The sequence below is a fragment of the Acanthopagrus latus genome, chromosome 14 (genome assembly GCF_904848185.1).
Source record: "Acanthopagrus latus isolate v.2019 chromosome 14, fAcaLat1.1, whole genome shotgun sequence".
NCBI lineage: Eukaryota > Metazoa > Chordata > Actinopteri > Spariformes > Sparidae > Acanthopagrus > Acanthopagrus latus.
The window spans coordinates 2,355,278-2,361,695 of NC_051052.1; the positions used below are offsets into that span (position 1 = coordinate 2,355,278).

Consider the following 6,418-nt stretch of genomic DNA (forward strand, 5'->3'; position numbering starts at 1 on the left):
GGTGCTGAATGGCTTGTTAACTAGTCATTTAAGTTAAATTTTTACCAAAATAAGTCCACATTTACCCACAAAATAGTTGACCAATCAAACAGTGGCCCCTACTGTTACTTTATCATTTAAAATAACATCATGTTGCTTGTCCCAAAGGCTTATTTCAATTTGTGTATTTTTATTTGGGAGTTCTGCTTGACTTTAGGCTTAGAGGCTGTTCTTCTGTGCTTTCAGCACCTTCAGCGAACACACCTCCAGTGTCTCAGAGCACTTTTCTTTTTAACAAACAAAGACTACTTAGAATAATAATTTGTCTGATATGGTTTTTCCACAAAATAAGTTGAATTATATCATTAAAATCCATCTCTCTGGGAACCATCACCCTATCGCGGTGGAGAGGTTTGCGTGTCCCAATGAACCTGGGAGCTCGGTTGTTAGGAGCCATGTGCTACTGGTAGGGTCTCCCAAGGCAAATTGGTCTCGGGTGAGGGGCCAGACTATATATGACCCAGACCTGGGTGGAAGAGGCTGATTCCGGGGATGTGAAATGTCTCCTCTCTTGGGGGGAAGGAACCGGAGCTGGTGCGGGAGGTTGAGCGTTAACGGTTGGATCAGGTGGGGCTTACCTTCATGCACAGCATTGACTCTGGATCCAAACTCCTGGATAGGGGCTGGACACTATTCCTCTCCAGAGTTGCCAAAGATGTGAGGCGCTGGGCGGGTATGCGGCCTTCTTGGAGGTCCTGGCAAGGGCTCTGCAAGGGGCTCCAGTGGGAGACTCCATGGCCTTATTGGGAGACTTCAATGCACATGTCGGCAATGACGGAGATACCTGGAGGTGTGGGATTGGGAGGAACGGCCTCCCTGATCTGAACCCGGGTGGTGTTCTATTATTAGATTTCTGTGCTAGTCACGGTCTGTCTATAATAAACACCATGTTCGAACACAAGATTGCTCATAAGTGTACGTGGTACCAGAGCACCCTAGGTCAAAGGCCAATGATCAATTTTGTGATCGTATCATCTGATCTTCAGCCATGTGTTTTGGGCAGTTGGGTGAAGAGAGGTACAGAGCTGTCAACTGATCACCTCGGACACCGTGGTGGACACCGGTGGTCAGGGAAGCTGTCTGACTGAAGAAGGAGTCCTTCAGGAACTGTTGTCCCGGGGGACTCCTGAGGCAGTTTTTGGACACCAATGAGAGGGGTTACAGGTCGATGACCTGAAGATCGCATCACTTTTTTTGCAGATGATGCGGTCTTGATGGCATCATTGAATGTAGGTCTACAACGCTCACTGAATCAGTTCGCAGCCCAGTGTGAAGCGGCAGCTATGAAGATCAGCACCTATAAATCTGAGGCCATGGTTCTCAGTAGGAAACCGGTACTACTCTACTCTGGGTGGGGAATGAGTCCTTGCCCCAAGTGAAGGAGTTCAAGTACCTCTGGGTTTTGTTCATGAGTGAGGGACTGATGAGGCGTGAGACTGACCGGAGAGTCTGAACAGTGGGTGCGGTGTTGCATGTGCTTTACCGCACGGTTGTGATGAAAAGGGAGCTGAGCCGGAAGGCAAAGCTCTCGATCTATTTATGTCAATCTTCGCCCTACCCTCACCTATGGTCATGAGTGATGGGTCATTACCAAAAGAATGAGATCGTGGGTACAAGCAGCCAAAATGGGTTTCCTCCACAGGGTGGCTGGGGTCTCCCTTAGAGATAGGGTGAGAAGCTCAGCCATCCGGGAGGGACTCCGAGTAAAGCCGCTGCTCCTCGGCGTGGAAAGGAGCCAGTTTAGGTAGTTCGGGCATCTGATGAGGATGCAACCAGGTCGCCTTCCTAGGGAGGTACTCCTGGTCCCTCCAACTGGGAGGAGACCTAGGGGTAGACCCAGGACCAGGTGAAGGGATTACATCTCTTCTCTGACAGTCTGCTGAGTTCACGAGTGGAGTCAAAAAACTCTCTTCTGACCCCCTTTCCCCCTTTGGGGAAGACATGATCCTTCTGTCACCCTCTCCCACTCTTTGGCCTTAATAGAGCCTTTTATAACAGACTATGGACTATCGACATGGCACATGAGTAAGTTAAGACACTCAAACAGCAGTGTGCCTCCTTCCCCCCTTCTCTTAACCCTCAAACCCATGACTTTCAATCATTTATCATGTTATGAACTGTGGCTTGCAAACAAAAGCCTATCTGTGGACTAAATATGCCTCCATGCCATTCACTGTCAGGCGACACATGCCATGTGTAAAGGATGACCAGCAGTATCTGACTCTCCCATGTTACCATGAAATCAAGGACCATAAATGAGAGCCATAAGCATTCTATATTAACAGAGAAGGGGAAAGAGTCCTGATCTCTTTCCTAATCCAAGAAAGATACCAAACTGTAATCTAATCTTTTCCTTAATAATATATTTTTCCACAGCAGGACCAGACCCACATCTTGATATGTTTCTTATCTTTTTGAGCTAATCCTAACCCAAGTTATAAGTTTTCGTTTTAATGTCTGAGGGTCTGGTGCAGGGATGTCAAAGTCAAATACACAGAGGGCCAAAAAGACAAATTTGCTACAAGCCAAGGGCCGGACTGATTCAATGTGTATTAAAACATATTGAAATGATTGCACATAGCCCATTGAACCAAGACCTAACACGGTGTATACTATTTAATGATTAAATGAATAATCCAGTATTTTTTTATGGCTCTGTCAGTAACTTCAAGTGAAAACATTTTTCAACAGGCACACAGACAAAAACAAACTTCCTTCAAAGAAAAATCACATGTCCTGTACATTAAATGAATAAAGCAATATTGTCTTATGGCTCTGTCAGTAATTTCAAGGGAAAACATTTTCAACAGGCAAACAGCAAAAAAAGTAAATGTCCTTCAAAAACAAAATATGTTCCTTAATATCGAGATAAATGCATAAATGAAATTACATGCATCATGAACTGAAAATGCAATATTGTGCTGCTCTATGAGCCTACCAATTACTGCCTTCAAATAGTAAAATGAGAAAATTAAAAAAAATCAAATTAGTTGTATTCTTTCTCATGGCTCTTATCTGCAATTTTCCCTGAGTCCATTAACTGAAAAATAAATACAAATAAATAAAATACAAAAAAAATCAATAAAATAAAATACAAAAATCTATGGCACAGACAAAAAATACTTCCTTCAAATAAAAATCACGTCTTGTAGAAACAAATGTAAAGAGTTTAACGAAATTAAAAACTAAAAATACCTTAATGCTCTGTTATGCTCACTTGTCTGAGACTGAGCCTGATACTTGGTGGTGTCTCATCTTTTGTACTCAGGCCCTGAGCTGAGGAAATCCTCAGGATTGACTGAAGGTGAGTAAGACGGCTCCTGTGTGATGTTTTGTTTAGCCTCATCAAAGAGAACAGTTGTTCACACAGGTATGTGCTGCCAAACATAGAGGGTGTCTGAGAAGCTTGGATGCGCAGCTAGGGCATTGTGTCGGGGATGAAATGTGCAAACTCAGCAGCACTCACTCTCTCATATTTTTCCTTCAGTGTGTCATTGCACTGGAGCTCAATCAACTCCATTTGTAGGTTTGGTGGTGCGCTTTCCACGTCAACTGCAAAAGGATTGCTGAGCATTTCAAACCTGCTCTTTTGGCCTTCAAAGTCAGCAAATCGGCGTTGGAAGTCGGCAGCAAGTATGTTGAGTTTATCAGCAAACTGTGCACTCGGGAACACAGCGGTAGAGAGCTTCTCTTTCAAGGTCTGGCAGCTGGGAAAGTGGCTCAAGTTTTCTTTCCGCATCTGCTTCTCCCACAGACTCAGCTTGGTTTTAAACGCCTTCACTGTACTGTACATATCAAAGATGACACGCCCCCGTCCCTGCAGCTGCAGGTTCATCACATTCAGATGGCTCGTGATGTCGCACAGAATCACCATTTCACACAGCAACGTTTCATCTCGGAGCTCTGTTGTGTCTTTCCCTTTGCTTTCCATGAACAGACAGATCTCCTCGCGCAGCTCGAAACATCTTTGCAGCACCTTTCACTGGCTTAGCCATCGCACCTCTGTGTGATAGGGCAAGTCACCATACTCCGTATCTAACTCGCCCAGAAATGCTTTGAACTGGCGGTGATTTAAACCTTTGGATCTAATGAAGTTAACTGCTCGCGTTATGGTGCTCATTACATGTTCCATTTTCAAGGCTTTGCCACACAACGACTCCTGGTATATAATGCAGTGATAAGCTGTCAGCTCATCTGTAATGTTTTCCTCCTGCATCTTCTCACACATCCTTGCCAACAATCCACTCCTGTGCCCACACATCGCGGGTGCACCGTCTGTTGTCAATCCCACAGGTTTTTCCCAAGGCAGCCCCATCTCATTTACACATCTGGATACCTCTTCATACAGATCTTGTCCTGTAGTTGTGCCATGCATAGGATGTAATGCCAAAAGCTCTTCTGTTATGCTCAGGCTGGAGTCTACTCCATGGATGAAAATTGACAACTGGGCAATGTCAGATGTGTCAGTGCTCTCATCTACAGCAAGGGAATATGCGATGAAATCTTTTCCCTTTCCCACAAGCTGTTCTTTTAGATTGGTGGAAAGCTGGTCTACACGTTCAGCAACTGTGTTTCTGCTCAGACGTTTGAAAATAGTTGCCTTTTTTCTGGGCACACTGCGTCACAAACTTTAAGCATACAGTTTTTTTATAAACTCTCCCTCTGTAAATGGCTGATTTTGCGACGTCTGCCACAATAAAACTAGCCTTGACAGCAGCCTCGCTTTGTGATTGGGCTTTTGAGAATAGAGCCTGCCGGGCTTTAAGACCTCATTTCAATTCTTCCACCTTCTTTAGCCTTTGTTCCGTGTCAATATTCTTGTCTTTCTCTGTGTTTCTTAGACGTTTCACGGTGCCTTCTTAGATTATATTCTTTCATTACAGCCACACTTTCTCCACACAGAAGATGCATAGGTTTGCCTTTTACCTCCGTGAACATGTACTCTGCCTCCCACTTGGCTTGAAACCCCCTGTTTTCAGCATCCACCTTCTGTTTAGCCATTTTTTTAGAGAGGGGGGTAGCTGAAAGTTGACATCTGCTCTGACTGCTGATGAATGAAACCGATGCCTGCTTGCTGCGCTGCAGTGAGTTTGCGCGCTACCGTTGCATTGTGGGTAATGTAGTATTGGTGCACGCAAAACACCAGTGGGCGGCTACGGCCAGTGGGCGGATACGGCAAGCGGGCGGCTCCGGCCAGCGGGCGGCTACGGCCAGCGGGCGGCTACGGCCAGCGGGCGGCTACGGCCAGCGGGCGGCTACGGCCAGCGGGCCGGTTTAATACTAATCAAATATCATCCTGGGGGCCATAGATAATTCATTCACGGGCTGGATCTGGCCCGCGGGCCTTGACTTTGACATATGTGGTCTGGTGGAAGCCACAATGCCACCTCATGTGATCTATTTTTAAGTTATACATATTTTCTTTTAACTCTGGTTCATGTCTGTGAAGCATAAGTTGTCACTATATGAAATCTGCTTAAGCCATCAGCGCTGCTGAGACGTGTGTACCTGTGTTTGTGATTTATTATAGCCAAAAAGTTTTGCCTGTTAAGCAACTTTGGTTGTGTTTCGTTATATTCTTGTAACAAATGTTGATGTGAGACCATGGTGGATTTCGGCAAATATTCAACAGCAATTTTTTAGTTTGATTCAATAAGTAAGAAGTCGGTAATATGAGCTGTGACTTCACCAGAGGAAATATCGTGACCAGGCTGCCCTCGATCTGCCTTCAGCTCAAACATTAAAAGAGCAAGCATTCCACTGCTCTTCTTTTCTGCTGCTGCTTTTACTCTCTTCTCCTCTCTTTATTTTGCTACCCGCTCCTCGTTTTGCAACCTTCTTACTTACTTTATCCTGAACATGCATAACTTATTATTTTTCACATTTAGCTTCGTACTTTGCTTAGTTTTTGGCGGCTCCGAGACTTAACGATCTCCGGAGAACTGAACCACTTGTAAGATTCCTCTTGAAGTAACGCACCTTTATTTTGAAAGTATCCTTTTTGAAACTTACACACAGACGAAATTGATTTTTTTTTTCTCCTTTTTCCTTTTATATTCCTTTATATTGTTAACGTGCCGTATTCAAAGCCAGACAGATCTATTTTTGTTTTCTTGTGTTTAGTGATAAGTTCGTCTTCGTTCGCATTTCTTTCTCAGTTATTTTACGCACGCAGTCAAGCCGATATATGCTCGGAGCTCCATAATCACCAACTCCACTGAGACTCTGATCCCTCCCTTAACCATTACAAATCGATGCAGTTTAGCTGCTCAAGAGGCCGTGAAGAAACAAAGCCTACAGCTGAAAGAAGAATTGTTAGCCAACCGCGCCCGGACTGCCTTCAACGATATCAAGCGAGACATTTCACTGGTGTGACGGC

General features: G+C 44.7%; 1 pseudogene; it reads right to left on the bottom strand.

Annotated features, from left to right (window-relative positions):
* Positions 1–3,252: 3,252 nt before the first annotated feature.
* Positions 3,253–5,040, bottom strand: LOC119032150 (annotated as a pseudogene).
* Positions 5,041–6,418: the final 1,378 nt, after the last annotated feature.